The sequence below is a fragment of the Sander vitreus genome, chromosome 13 (genome assembly GCF_031162955.1).
Source record: "Sander vitreus isolate 19-12246 chromosome 13, sanVit1, whole genome shotgun sequence".
Lineage (NCBI taxonomy): Eukaryota > Metazoa > Chordata > Actinopteri > Perciformes > Percidae > Sander > Sander vitreus.
Window position 1 is genome coordinate 10286258 of NC_135867.1, and position 16151 is coordinate 10302408.

The window sequence follows — 16151 nt, forward strand, 5'->3', positions numbered from 1 at the left end:
TCAATATTATGTTTAGGCTTTGCAAAGTGTAACTAAAGGGTATGTTTATTGAATACATGGAAAAGTAAACTTTTTTTAATTTAATTTATTTTTCGTTTCTGTTCATGACACTTTCTTCAAAAAGAGTATATACTGGTCTAATTCACGCTTAAGTGACTGTTTCTCGCAGAGTTCGCGTTCCATTCAAAGCTGCTTTCACACTGAAGTAAAATATTATTCAACTGTGTGTTTGTGTACACACTGACGGCAACAACAGCAACAACAACATCAAAGGTGTAATCTGAGATTGGCTAGTTATGAGAATGTAAAAAATCATCTCGAAACCTGGAGTGCATTTGACATTTAGAATTAAAACACATTATTTACTTCTTTTGTTTGTTTTATTTATGGTTGGGCCTCATTTGCCGAAACGCCATTTATAGCAAAGTGCAGTTGGCATCGCTTAAAGACGGGTGGGGCACATTGAGAAGGAGGAGAAGTGCCTTTTTCATAACCAGAGTTAAAGCTGTGATGGCTACTGCTTTGTTGATTGATGGCGCGTCTATATTTTCCATCCCACTGTGTCCCCTGACCCTGTTTGTCATAGTCCCCATCTCCTTTCAGTTGAAAATTGAGACATAACACTCAGAAAGTACCAGCTACACTGCCTTCAGTATCACATGCCCGTTTGGACTCATTTGTTGCTGCTTGTTGGTGAGCAACAGCGAGAGACAGGGACAGAGACAGAAAAAGACAAAGAGAGAAAGGAGACGTTCAGTTGAAGTGGCACTGTAATCTTGCTTTAGCCGGCGCTGTGTTTCGCACAGAGGACTTGTCTTGTAGTTCCACGATAGTGATGAAGATGAATATATTTTTGTAGCATGATGTCAATCCCTCTTCCGAGAAAAACCAACAGAAACTAACGCAAATGTGAAAAGAATGCTTTTGTTTTTGTCTTGAACATTGCTTGCTCGTTTTTCTTTTAACCTATATATATATTAAAAAAAAAAAAAACATTTAAAGGACATGCTTCTTCTCTGATGTGGCACGTTTAGGTTTCTGAACAGTCCATTTTAAATTATGTTTATGTAGCAATATTAATTAGCAAGGGCTTTTCTTAGGACCTGAACCTGACACTCAGTCTGGGGGTGATATCCATTGTAGCTTTACATTTAACCCCTCTCTACTTGTAGTTTCATCGATATACATGGAAATCTAGAAATTATTTATTTATTATTAATTTATTTAGATCAAAGATGGCAGGCATCGCATTCTGTGTTCAACTTGGGTTCTGAAGCCTTTGGCTCCCACTCTAATCTTCTTTCACAAAATCTCCACATTTCTTGTCGGGGAGTGGGTGTGCTTTGTATTGCATTACGGGTTATGGGTGTGCTTTTTTGAATATGTTTTACAGAGCACTGAACAGGTTAAAAAGCATGTAAGAACCCTGCAGAATTCTGTGTTTGTGCGCTGGGGTGAAGAGATCACGCTATCACCAGAGGGCAATGAAAAGAGATCGGTGGTTGTTGCTATTGTTATTATTTGCATTATCATTATGACCAATGTTGAACCTATCCCCTAATGGCAGACATCTTTCAGGCATACGCAAGCGGTCTACTGTTAACAGCCACTTAACCTACAAGCAGAGGGTCAAGGAACTGCAAAGTTCAGGGTGAAGAGTTGTATAAAGATATCTGAATTCTAAACTATTGTATGTATGTTTATTATCATGAAGAAAAAATATATATACATATGTAAAATTAATGAAGATATTAGCTAAGATGATGATGAATATTATTTGTATTATCAACCTATTGTTATGCATTTTGCACATTTAGAAGAACAATACATTACGTTTATGTAGTCAGCTTCGTGCTATGCAAGGACAGCTTTGAACCACATCATTGACCTTCTCTCCCTGACCATTGTGTTTCAGATTTACAAGCTATTATAAAGAAAAAAGAACTAAAAGAAGCTTAGCTTTTATATCAGCTGTGCACCCGCTAGCTTTTTTTTCTTTCAACCATGGCTATAACAGGGTGACATCAAAGAAAACAGTGGATTATCTCTTTTGTTTGCGCTTTGGATTTGTCGGTGGTTGAAGGGAAAATGGCTTTCATTGTTGATTGCACTTTTTCTCCAGAGACATGCAATAAAGTGATTGAACTGAAAAAAGACAGGAGCAAAACTGTAACAAGATCAACGTATTAATAATATTTCTGTTCATTTCTTAAGCCTGTTTGTCATTACGAAGATGGAGGCAGGTGAAAATGTTACTTTGCTAAAAGGATTGTTATGTTTATGTTTTGCTTTCCAAAGTTCAATGATATTACAGGGAGCGCCAGAGAGTTTTGACTTTGACAGAGTAAAAGTGAATTTTGCAAACTTTTATGTTCGGAAAACCTTTGCTAAGCCCCTATCTTGTACTGCAAGCAGGGTTAAACAAATGCTATAGACCATTTTTAAATATTTTTGAGCCAGGTCTGGTTTTGCTACATTTAATGCTCCAGAAAGAGAATGTGAAATATGAGGCACAGTGCAATCATGAGCTTCCAACTTTTACCTTCACATTCATATGCAGAGCATTCATGTAAATATCACATGTGTAGGCACATCAGTCATGTACTTCATTATGTTTGATGCAAGGTCCATTGCAGTTCTCAGCAGCACTTGCTTTTCAACATTGAGTCTTTGGTTATTCCTAGATACCTACTGGAGTTTTTCTTGTATTTTTATCAAGCAAAATATGTTCTGATTTTCACTGAAATGTAAAAAAAAACTACTTTTCTAAAGCACAAAAGTTGATTAAGGTAAGAGAAATTAGAGTGAGACTGTAAACATATGGACATCGACAAACACACACTTTCAAAACGCACACAAACACAAATACCCGCATACAGTACACAGGAATGTGTTGGTAGTCCAGTGATACTGACAAAGGGTTCTGATGGATGTAGATTAAATGGTGAACCTTCTGTAAATGTTTTCTTTTGTTTCTTTTGGTTATGATATGGCCCTGTAGAATCTGATTCTCTGCATTAGTCTTTAAATAAAAAGAAAACAAATGAAAGTCGTGGCCTATATCTCTGTCCTTGTGCTCTCTCAACAGGAGATTGTCTGTGTCAGATGTGTTCTCACTTACTGGAAACACTGTTTGGTTTTGGCAGAAACGAATTAAACTGCATCGTGAAGCTAGTTCGTAATTTGGTCATTAACAACCGATTCTCATACCATTCCTTGAATTTGTCTGACAATTTCGGCTTCTGCCCTTAACTACAGAAGAATCTTGTTATCTCTCCAGTTAGACATTTTCGTTGCTGCCTTTGATCAAATCACCCTTCTTCTTCACCCTCGGATGTTTGTTCACGCCGACAGAAACGTCATCACCCACTCGCTTGCTGTTAATAATTACACTTTGGGCTCATTTCGAGAATACACAGACTTTGTACTAGGGAGCTAGCAGGGTAAAGACCGTTTCATGTCCAATCTAACTGATTCAGACATATGCATTCTCACATAAAGCTCCACCAGGTAATGTCTAGATATTTTCAGGTGCGCATCTCTGTCGAAGCATAAACTATACGTTTTTGTGCACTGTTTACATCACAGGTAGTAAAAGTATGAATAATGTGGCACATGTTTTTAAAGATGTGTCAATTTAAAAATGCGTGTCACTTTACACACAGTTTGCAATATGTAATGTGTGTACATTTCAATAAGAGCTTTGCAGGAAACATTTCACTGGATAGATGATGGAATATAACAAAATAATAATCAGGCCTTTTTAAGCAACATATGGTATATGCATAAGTCAATAGCTGCATTTACACAAAACAGCAGAGCCATTTGAGATATTAGGAACATTCAGAGGGCCCAGAACCCAAACATAGGGTTTATAGTATTAGGACTCAAATTAGAAGCAGCTCTGACATGAAGCCTTGTATTCCAACAGTAAACGATGAGTACCTTAGAGTAGCTGATAAGTCAGACTGCAAAGGGATGATGCAAGTGTTTTATCCAAATTTAACATACATTCTGGTTGTCCTTTGTTGTTGTTGTTGTTTTCTGGCTCTATGGATGGAAATAACATTGTCCTTGCCGTCCTAGTTGACGGGCTGGGCGGTATGTCAACTTTTTAAGGTATATCGATGTATTTTCAAAGATTCAAGATATGCGAAGAAACAATAAGCCTACCGTTTATATCGATACAGTTTGATGTTGTGTTACATAACCTATTTCTTCGGTAAAGCTGTGTCTGTGTTTGCATCGCTCCTCTCTCACACTCTCAGGGCAACCCTGCCCCCACTTGCTCGCATGCTCTCCTGCAACATGGAGGGAGACACATCGCAGGCACTGCTGACATTTGCCTATACGTTTAATTGTTTAATTGTTATTTGCACAGCTGTATATTTTGTTAAGCAGGAGAATAAACCTGTATTTGTACCAGTGTTTCCACTAGTAATGTTCTGTTGGCGGCTGCCACAGCAACAGAAGTAACTGGATGTTACTTTAGTTCTATGAGTAAGAACGATTGAGATGGCGCCTAGACGCGGGCGAGAGGTGTGACCAGATTATCATAGTTCGTAAGGATGCAGCGCAGTGACAACACAGACATTTCATACAGAAGATGTATTTAACGCCGATGACCTGCCGAAGCACATTCAACTCGAGCTGGGCCCGCTCATAATGAGCCTTGTGAGTATAGAAACTCAGTCTGCAGTGTAGTTCATACACTTCACGGATGAACCAGAAAATTGTACAGAAACAGTCAGTTTCATGATCAAAGAAAGTTTTTGTATCATACACCTCAGTCTATTGCACACTCCCACTCTGCTCTGTGAGCTCTCTCTCTTCTCTTTCAATCAGTTTGTTGTTGTTGAAAATCAACTGGATCATTCTCAGAGGTCTGTTTGTATTTAATATGTGCTATTTATTTAATTATATTTATTTACATGTGTTGCAGCTGCATGTTTTCAAACAGGAAACCCTGTCTTTGCATTTTATCACAGTCTGTTTTAATAAAAGTGGTTGTGACATCTATATGTGGCTTTGACTTAAAACTGAACATTTAGCCCACATTGCAGAAAATAATGAGATATATAGTCTATCGCCATTCAGCCAAAAACACAGAGATATGATTTTTGGTCCACATTGCCCACTAAAAGCACCGCTGTGGTTATTAAAAGGGGCGTGGCTTAAGCATATGGGGCGGGGCAAACCATCACCAATTAAAAACGAACTCTTTGCTGAGTTCAATGAGAGTCTACCTTAGTGGTGTGGGTGTGGTCTGTGTAAATGGGCGTGGCTAGAGTATAGGGGGCGGCTCAATATCACATGTAGACCAGTTTGTAGACCAAGTTTCATGTAAATCGGAATAACTTTTGTTCCTGTTTCGACAGCCACCTACAGGAAGTTGGTCCTCTATAACTTGCACATTGTGTTAGCTATCAAAATTCTTTTGATAAGTTTTTGTCACGACCATACACCGAGTCTATACGCAAGTTTTCGTGCAGATTGGACTCACGGCCCAGGAGGAGTTAGACAAAGTAGGTTTCCCATGTATCGCGATGTGGCTAAGTAATAAATGGCCGATTCACTCAAACTTTGCCATGGATGTTCAACCTCCTATGAGGAATAACTGAGTCAAGTTTCGTGATCATCGGAATAATTGTGGCCAAGATACGCAACTTCCTGTTTCGACAGCCACCTACAGGAAGTTGGTCCCCCCAAACATTTGCATATTTTCAACTATCAAATTCCTTTGATAGGTTTTTGTCATGAGAATCCATAGATAGTACCTGCAATGTTTGTTGAAGATCGGATTCACTGTCTAGGAGGAGTTTGAAAGAATGTAAAATACATGAAAAATTAATAAATTAAAAATGGCCGCCTTCTGATTGGGGCGGAGCTAATGAAGGTAAATTGGAATTATGTCCGCAATGATTAGAGCAATATGTGTAGTAAATCTGGTGAATACTGGAGCAACTATGTCCAAGTTAAGGCTTTCCACACATTAGGGAGCGCTATGGAGCCCGCTTACAGATATGGGCCAAATCGCTGTACAGTCTTGCAAAGCTCCCAGGTGTTAATGTGGGCGCCAATTTTTGTGAATTTTCGTATATATTGAGGCCGTAAAAAATGTGCCCGAGTGCTAAAACCAATTAGGGCGCACTATAGAGCAACCATACCACTCTCAAGCCTAAATGTGAACTCAGATCAAAGAATTTCCTATTCTGCACATGGCTGCACAACTTAGAGAGTTTTCGTGCATCCTAAAGTCCTAAAACACCAGTTCATAAAATTACAAATTTTGCACAAAAACCAAGATGGCCAACTTCCTGTCAGGTGGAAAAGTTTTAAAAAAAAATGCTCCATGGACTTCAAGATGAGACCTATGTAAAATTTGGTATTTTAACTTCTCATTTTTTTTCAGAATTCCGAAGCTCGTTAGGGGGGTCTATGGAGCCCACTGGCAACGCTCAAGTCCAATCACTACAGAACTTTGTAGTTTTTGCCACATCTGACATGTGTGCAAGAGTTTTCCAGCATGATAAACCCCTCAAAAATGCGAGTGACGTCGTGGAATAATAATAATCCTTACAAAAACAATAGGTTCCTTTGCACTTTTCGTGCTCGGGCCCTAAATAAAATTATTACATTACATGTCATTTAGCTGACACTTTTATCCAAAGCGACTTACAATTGCTATATATCAGAGGTTGCATGCTTTTTGGAGCAACTAGGGCTTAAGTGTCTTGCTCAGGGACACATAGGTTGATGTATCGCAGTGGGAATCAAACCCAGATTTCCCAAAACAAAGGCATGTGTGAGATCCACTGCGCCATCACCAGTTAAAATAATTAACAAAGACAGTTTCAGAATAGCAGCAAGTAAAGTAAAGTGCAGTGCTATTTCTTGAGATGACTCAAAGGCATGGCAGTGTGGAGGAGTTCATCAGTCAGACCTCATCCGGGTAGAAGCTGTTCTTCAGCCTGGTGGTCCTTGCCTGGATGCAACGCAGCCATCTGCCTGAGGGGAGGTGGGAAAACAGTCCGTGTACAGGGTGGGTGGAGTCTCTCATGATGCAGGTCTGAGAGGGCTGGTAGGTCTCATCCGATGGTTCGTTGTGCAGACCTTACCACCCTCTGCAGCATCTCCTTCTCTGCCACTGCGCAGCTGCTGTACCACACAGTGATGTAGGAGGACAGGGTGCTCTCCACCACGCACCTGTAGAAGGAGCTGAGGATGTTGATATCCAGCCTTGCCTTCTTCAGCTTCCTCAGGAAATAAAGGCGTTGATGTGGTCAAGGTGTTGTGGCGCCAGATGAGGGTGTTGGAGATGTGTACTCCAAGGTATCTCCGAGGTAACAAACTCCTCCTAGAGATTTCATCCGATCGACTTCAAATTCATGTTGTGCCATTTCAAGACCTCAACAATCAAAAGTTATTAAAAGCTTGAGTTTTCGTCCAACGGTGTCAGAGTGGCGGCCAGCATTTATCGATGAATGAAGAAGTTGTTGTAACTTTAGTGTACATTGTCATATCTGCCCGAAATTTCTCACGATTGACAAGGATCCAGGCCTGAGGACATCTGTTAGCCAAAATTGCAAAATGGCAGCAGAAAATCCACCTTATATGACAAACATCATCCGATTTACATGAAACTTATAATGTGTGGTCTACATGTGATACTGAGCCGGCTTCTATACTTTAACCATGCCCATGTTCTCAGGCCACGCCCCCTTTTATGGCGTTTGAACCATTTAAATTAGAGTCTTGTGTGAGGTATCAGTGAACTCAGCAGAGAGTTCCATTTTCATTGGTCATGGTTTGGCCCACCCCCTGTGCTCCGCCCCCTATGCTTTAGCCATGCCCCCTTTCACAGCTAAAGAACTGTATGACCTAGAGTGTTGTGTGAGATATCATTGAACTCAGCAGAGAGTTCCCTTTTCATTGGCGATGATTTGCAGTGTCTGAGTGCCGCGCAAATGCACGGCCGCAAGGAGTGGCGTCCGCCAGTAACCCCAACGTGCAAGGAGGTGCGAGCGCCCGTCCAACGCTGCTTGTTTTATATTTTATTTATGTTATATTTAATCCTCACTTTGCAGTATTTTATATCCTAGAATCTAACGAGCATTGTTGGAAGGAGCCTGAGATCTAAGATTTCCTTTGCCAACAACTGCTCTCTGTAATTACGCATTTGACAATCAACAACTTGAAACAAAATTTTCTTTAACCCCCTAAACTTATAACCAAAGACTTCTACTCAATACAAAGCATTGATAAAAGCAAAGGTAGAACATGTTGAAGCTTTATTATTATTATTATTATTATTATTATTACTGACAGTAAAGTAGCGGTATCAGCTGTAATCAGTGTGAGTTACAGTGATTGGCTGATGTCTGTCTTCAAACCTCCAAAAATGGCAGTCCAACAATCTGTCAACTGACATCTGTATTTTGTTCCTCACTCTCCTTCTCATGCCACCCCTGCTCTCCCCAACTTCTCCCACCCCGCCATGAGATTTCAGGTGCAGGGGAACGTGTGCTTCTTCCTTAAAAGCATGTGAGACTGTCATGTAATAGAGCTGCTTCTCGCTGGCAGAAGAGTAGAGAGAAGAGGCTTTTTCTCTTTCTGTCTGTCCGGTTCTCCCCATCCTTCTCTATCTCTGACTGTCACTTTGTTTCTTTTTTTTTTTTTTTTTGGGGGGGCGGGGAGGAGCATGGGGACATGTCCCACTCAGTCTTAGGCGCATGATGAATTGTACTCCAATTGTTTCTGCCTCAAATGCATATACTGTGTTTTTCTCTTGATCTGCGTTTTAGACACACATTTGAATTTAACAAAAGCATTGTGTGGTTGGCTATTGTCACAAGTACAAACCCTGCTTCCCCTTTTAAGAAAAGACAGTCCTTGTCTCCTGGTTTCCCTGGGAACTCCATTTAAAGCTGCATTGAACAGTCTGTTCATGAATCATGTTTTTGCAGGAATGAATGAAAATTCAACCAATACCTTCATTATACATAAGAGCTTATAGCTATGTCAAAATAAAGGCAAATCATAAAAATGTTTAACAGTTATCACCCTTCTTAACACAACATAATCCAACTCAGAACCACTGTGCACTGACTCTCAGTGGCTATTGGGATATATTGTGACTGTGGTGGTGAATCAAAGCTGAACCCTCTTCGGATGGGATAACACCAGCTTTGACGCCATATCGGGCCAGGGGGGTAAAGAGTGGAAGCAATGTTCCCTATCATTACTCCCTACCACCCTACTTCCAGCGCCCTTGCTCGGACCACACCCATCTTCGAACTCTGCCTTAATTTTGTCTTCAACTACACCTGTAAAGTTTTGTGACTGAATCTTGCACGGCTGTGACGCTATCTGGGTGACAATATCTATACAGACTAGGGCTGTCAAATGATACATTTTTTCTTAATCACGATTAATCGCTGAATTTCTATAGTTAATCGCGATTAATCGCATGTTTTATCACATGATTAAAATTTCAGAACTGTTTTTAAGTACATATTAACTATGGAAAGCAATTCTTACCAGTGTATCTTGATTGGGAATCAAATGAATGCAAAGAAAGTTACTTTATGAACTTGACTTTAAGATTTGTATTTATTATTTATTTATTTATTTACTGTAAACAAAAGAAAAATGTGTGAATCTAGTCACACATTTGAATCTAGAGTCAATATAGTGTGCAGTAACTCCTAAATAATTTTGATTACTCACTGACTTCCAGTGATCACCGGTTAATGAGACAGCGTTTGCACTTTGCAGCAGTTCCAGTTGGGCTGCGTTCTCCGTGTCGTACAGGCTGTGTGTGCGTGGGGCTGCAGTCCCCCTCGACGGAAATGTATAAGACGGGTCAGAACATGCCAACCATAGTACATCTTTAAGACCAGAGTCTTCTACAATGCTGACAGGTCTGCAGTTAGTTGCCACCCATTTCGCAAGAGCTGTAGTAATTTTTGGGGGATTTGGTTTCATCCACAGGTCGGCAACTAGCACTCTCCAGGGTGGTGCTTTGCCTGAGATCACTAGCATCAAACTGAGTCACGTTAACTGTACTATGCTTAGCTCGTAGGTGGTAGCTCAAGCTTGACGTGCTTCGGTGATATTTTAATTCGGCTTTACACAATGTGCATATGGCTTTCGACTTGTCTACTGAGCCATCCGGAGAATTGTGTTGCTGCTGTCTTTCTCCATCATGCCTGCAGTAGTGATGTGTTACGAGGAAGTATGGCAGCTTGATGATAAGTAAAGGTGCGGCAAAGGGTCAAAATAGTAGCCTGTTAGGAACGACGCAAAGCCAAGTGAAGTGTAAAATAAATTAATAAATGGTGGCATGCGATTAAAAAAAATTAACGCAATATGCTCGGCCCTTAATCGCATCGAGATTAACGTGTTAATGCTGACAGCCCTAATACAGACTCAATTAAAGTACTCAAATCCTCTTCTGTGGGAGTTCCCGCTACAGTAAGTATCTCCTTTTAAGAACCACCGTGAGTATTTACGGCCAAAATTACATTGACATTCTTAACTGAATTTATTTAATGAAGAGAGGGAACATAGTGCTTCATTTAGCTTATTACTACTCTCAGAGTATTTGACCATAGATACCAAAGGGAAACGAGGAGTCACTCTGTCTTTCTCACACACACCCAAAGTACCTTTTGCCACAGCAGATTCTCCAGCCTCTAAATTCTTAAGCAGTAGGCACAACACGGACTCACATCTCTTGAGATTACTATTAGTTCTCTCCCTTCTTGGTCAATTTTTTGTCCCTTTGCTTCGGTGTCGCTTCCATTGCCTGCTGTCTCTCTTTCCCCAATTATCTTTTGGAAGACTCCACAGATTACTTGGCCAGGTATCAGGATCTGTGATTTGCTTTTCTCCTTCATTGAAATGAATAAATTAATGTGTTAACAGCTAGGGAAACGTAATTGGAGTAAAAGATAATTACTTTACCCACACCTTTAAACCCCCTGAAAGTATATGCTACTGTTATAAAGGTTTTGTGCCCAAGAGACAGCATTGCGTTTATGTTTACCATTATTCTCCATTTAAACATGGCCGCAAACTGTGTATGTACAATAGAAACTCCCTATACCCTATTAAATCTTTTTTTTCCCAGGTTAGTTGTTTTATAAAAAATCAATTCTGTCATTTATTTTCCCTCAACAGTGCTTAAGGAGTCATTTTTGAATTGACCTCTTCAAGGCTGCCATTGTGAATTCCATCCATTGTCTCTTCCTAAATAGAAACTAATACCTCTTTCACACAAATGAGCAGGGCTTGGACCTTGGCCAGTGTTCAACCCTTCTTTTGGAAATTCAAACCAAGCCAGTCAACATGGGTATATCCCTAAGGGCTATTTCACAAAACCTAGATAGCATATTAAGCCAGCATTTCCCAGTTATCCTGGATGACTTAAGCATTGACTCAGTTTCACGAAAGCAGAAGCACCTAAGTTACCATGGAGATTTATTCTGTGCAGTTAGCCTGCTCCTGACCAGGCCAACAGCCATCCTGGGGCCTTTTCTGTTCACTCAGCAGTGGTTTTACCCTATTGTTATTAGCCTGCATTACATAACACATGTAGTTATTGCTGTTCTGTTAAATACTGTTATTATTTTAACATTGTGACCATTATTTTAAAAATTATTAAAGTTGTTGGTGCTGTTATATTGCTGTATGAAGACTGCTGTTTATATTGTTAGAATATTGGTGAATATAGTATGGCAGTTGTTATATTATATATATATATATATATATATATATATATATATATATATATATATATATATATATAGTATAATTAGAAAAGACTGATAAAGTTTCAAATGTGTTTTAAATGAAGTCAGTGATGAAGGGCAGTATATAAGGTACTATGTGTGTTTCTATAATGGTTCTAACAATGGCTGACTGGTCAGAGACCACTAGATCTTTTTAGATGATTTATTTATTTTTCTATTCTTTAACAATAAAGGATCATGTATATTACTCTTCCATGTGCTTTTTATTTGCCATTCTTAGCACACAATTTGTGTTCTCTGCAGTAAACTGGGACTATAGCTATATGTTAGTTATAGGTATAGGTATACCTAAAGATTGGCATGGGGTACGTTCCATAAAATCATCTCTCAATGCAAATCAAACCAGCTATTAGGCTAACTGAAATAAAACCATGCCAATCTCTAGGTATGGTGAAGGGTATGTGATGATGTGGGGCTATTTTAATTCCAAAGGCCAAGGGAACTTTATCAGGATGCATAGTATCCTGGATCCATGAAATAACTGGCCTTTAAAAATAAACATGAGGTGTACTTACTTATGCCCCCTGTATTTTAAGAAAGAACATTTATTTATTTACGATACATTATTCATTCACAAACAAAACTGGTGTCCTTAAAGGTTGGATTTTTCCTAATTTTTTTAATTAAGGCATTAAGATCAATTTCCAAAAGATGATTTTTGTATTCCTCTTTTTAGTCAACTTTAGCATGGGTGTCCTAATTTTTTCACGACTGTAACTATGAAACACTTCAGATCATTTTCTGCAGACTGATTTCCCCTCTGCATTTCATTGCAGCAACTGGACAAGGAAGTAGGCCTTAAGTAGGAAAAATCTATGTTGTTGTTGTTGTGTTTTCAAAGTGTGCGGTGACCTATGACGACTGTGCCACCTCTCATTTCCAACCAATCACATTATTTGTCCCACCTCGGCTGTTAGCGACCCTTGTCTTGTGCAATTCACATTGAAATCGACCCTTGTCCTACCCTGAGGTTAACCCATTCAAACACACAGTAAACAAGTGGTTCAACCCTGGTTGAGCCCTAGGTGTGAAAGGGATATAATATAGATTTAAATGCCTGGTCTATAACAGCAAAATGTTAGGAGGTAATGTGAGGTAGTATTATGACACAAAGTGCCAACCTTTTTATGATGACTCAGTGAGACAGGCTGGTATAAGCAGGTAGCCTTGGCAGTTTTCCGTCCTTTACAGAGATTGATGTAACAAAGTAAATTAACTACGTACTGTACTTAAAGGGATATTTCATCGTTGGAAAGATGAATATATCTTTAAATTGGGTCACTTATGTAGTAGAAATGTGATTTTTTTTTTAGAAATTGGTGGCTTCTAGGCCGAGAAAAGCCAGAAAATGTGTTTTTCGCTCATGTGGATAAAGACACCAAATCCCAGAATGCACTTGCTTCGCTGTTTTTGCGTCTACTCTTAACGCCTACTATTTACAGACAGACAGAAAGTGAGACAGTCAACTCAACTCAAGTGTGTTTTATTATCATTTCAACCATATACATGAAACGTTTCACCGTGGCTCTAGTGTTACACATTTAAAATATATAAAAACGACATTATATAAAAACGACATACGAAACAGGCTACATTTAGTGCACACACATTATATGCTCCGTAAAGTTCAGCTAACACATACTAGCATTAGCGCTTGGTGGGCTGTAAACACCGAGTATAAACACAGCTGTAAATTTGCGTGGAATGTAGAATGGTCGGCGTTTAACAGTCACGAACTCCACCAGCAGTTAGCAGTTAGTTGGATACAAGCAACCCATTTCTGCACCAGGCAGTCCGTGTTAACACAGGCCACCTACCCTAGTCTTACCCAGCGACAGAGCAGCAGCTTTCCACCAGCACTCGTTACACGTTCCCCGCTGATGATGTCCCTTTACCGGCCAGAGGCATCAAGCAACACCGCTGGTCTCCATAGCAGGCGGCCGAAGTTCATGTAGTGTGTCGAGTATTCCGTCTGTAATAAAGTGTCCTTTATGCCTCCGATGACGGAAAACAAAGATGTTTGCGTCATCAGAGGCTTTTTTCCAGACCCACAATACAGAGATCTCTCGACTCAGGGGGACATGAGGGGGGAAGCACGGTCATTCAAAAATACTACCGGGTTTCTACTGATACAAAGCTTAATGCTAAATCGGTGAAGTATCCCTTTAAGTACAATTATGAGGTATTTCATAGACTCCAGTGTTATGCTACATGTACTTCTTCAAGTACAATTTACTGTATACATAACAGTGTATATACTTTAACAGTTTGAGAATACTGTAGGACTACTATTTTTTACACTGTGGTATTACTACTGTTACCGTAAACAGCAATACGTAATAAATTTGTTTCTTTGTTTTTTGGCCACTTGGGGGCAGCCAAAAAAGCTAAAAAAAAAACAACATTAACATATGTTCACCTTATAATGTTGTGGTGTTTTTTTCCGTCTACCCAATGCAACCTCAATATTTACTCTGCTTTCAGTTCTGTTTTGGTCTCCACCAATTCTTGAGGGAAATATGTGGTTCTTTAGTGCCTAAATGATCCACTACCAGCTATGATGGGCAGGTCGCAGGCAGGGGTTTTATCAAACCCTTTTCACTAAAAACATCTGGCGACTGAGGATGGAATTTGGATTGATGAGAGCGGTAAGAGTCACCCAGAACAGTAAAGTTAGGGGTCGTAAAATCTAAACAATTATGTAAATTACAAGCAGAATTGATCATTCTCTGTGGGTTTGTCACTATAAGTGACTCCTTTGACATTACTAGTCACTTGATCCAAATAAAAATATGGTTTAGTGAATACTTAAGCAAATGGTCTGAAAACTTCTTATAATTCATCTAAATACTAGGACATATGGTAACCAAATAAAAACATATTTGCATTGTTGCAGTGAGAACAATTTACCATTACAGGGATGGCAAACTTTTAGCTGGTGTTAAAAAAAATAAAAAACTATATGACTAAAGAAAGTGGAAGTGAAGTCATCACATCCATGTTTTCTGTCCATGACATTCAACCCCAACCTGAACTCAAAACTGTGCTTTGTTCATTTCAACCTCATTGGACGATGCCACAGTTTCCCTAAGGGGCTCTGTCGCACTGCATTAGATTTACACAAATTACTAAGACACAAAGCAGCCCCTTATAACGACAGTATCAACCGCAAATGTTCTTAGATGCAAATACCACAAAAAATTAAGTCCCTCTTGGGGGATGTTACCATTTGGAGCCATAATGTTGCAGAGAACACAGAAAATGACTTGCTAAACGTGTCCAGGCCAGCTCGTCGAAGCAGAGCGATGCAGACTTTTGCCCACGAGCTGTTCTTTTGCAATAAAGATAATGTTAGTCATACAACATGACATTTGCAGAGCCACCACAGTGACAGGTTTATCTAAACGAGCTAGTCGTTAAGTCTTGTTTGAAGGCTGCAGAATACTGGGCATCAGCTAATGATGGTGGAAGCAGCCGTAGGCAGGACTTGTCAGTCCAGAGGAAAAACTGGGTGATGGTATGGGTGAGAATGGGACATATTTTCGAGGCCATCATGATATCATCAGCATATTGTCTTTCCTCCCACAGCTCTCATTAGACACAAACATTTTCTTTTGTTTTCTCCCTTTCTGCCATTCACATTTAAATGTAGCTTCAAGGATGAGAGCAATGTTTACCTTGTCTCCACATTTGTTTTTTCACTCCACGACTTTCTTATTGTTTTAAAGTTGACACCCAGGGTCAGCATGACCACTCAACCATTGTTCTCTTATTCAACCATCCCATCAGTTCTGACAGTAGTTGATGTTTTGTTGCTCTGCTCTGCAGAAGAAGTGAACTTGTAGCAAGACTGAAATGAGGTACGGCAAACAGAGGGCAAGTAACTAAAGGTGAATTGAGAGAATAGGAGAAAAGGAGCTGGATGGAAAGGGGATGGGAGGATGGGAAGGTGCACAAGGGGAAAAACAAGGGTAATTTCAGACTACAGCAAAGTAGAAGAAGTTAGGGATTGTGGAATATAGTGATATGGGAGAAGGCGGTAGAGAGAAAAAGGAGAAAAATATGACAATGAGTAAAGAGAGGGGCACAGAAAAGCCCAGAAACAATCAGGGGCTTGAGAACAGAGAGCATGGGTGTAGGAGAGCATCTAACCACTTGTATAGTATGATACCACTGTAAAGTACATGAAAGTAAAACACTCAAAGAAGCTATTTTTAAAATATATTGTAATTATTCTTAAAGGTTGATTATACTCTAATCAGCTTTGCCCTTTTGACTATTCTCTTTCACTTTCATCTCACCTTCCTTCATAGATTTCCCTCAACCTGCTCTTCT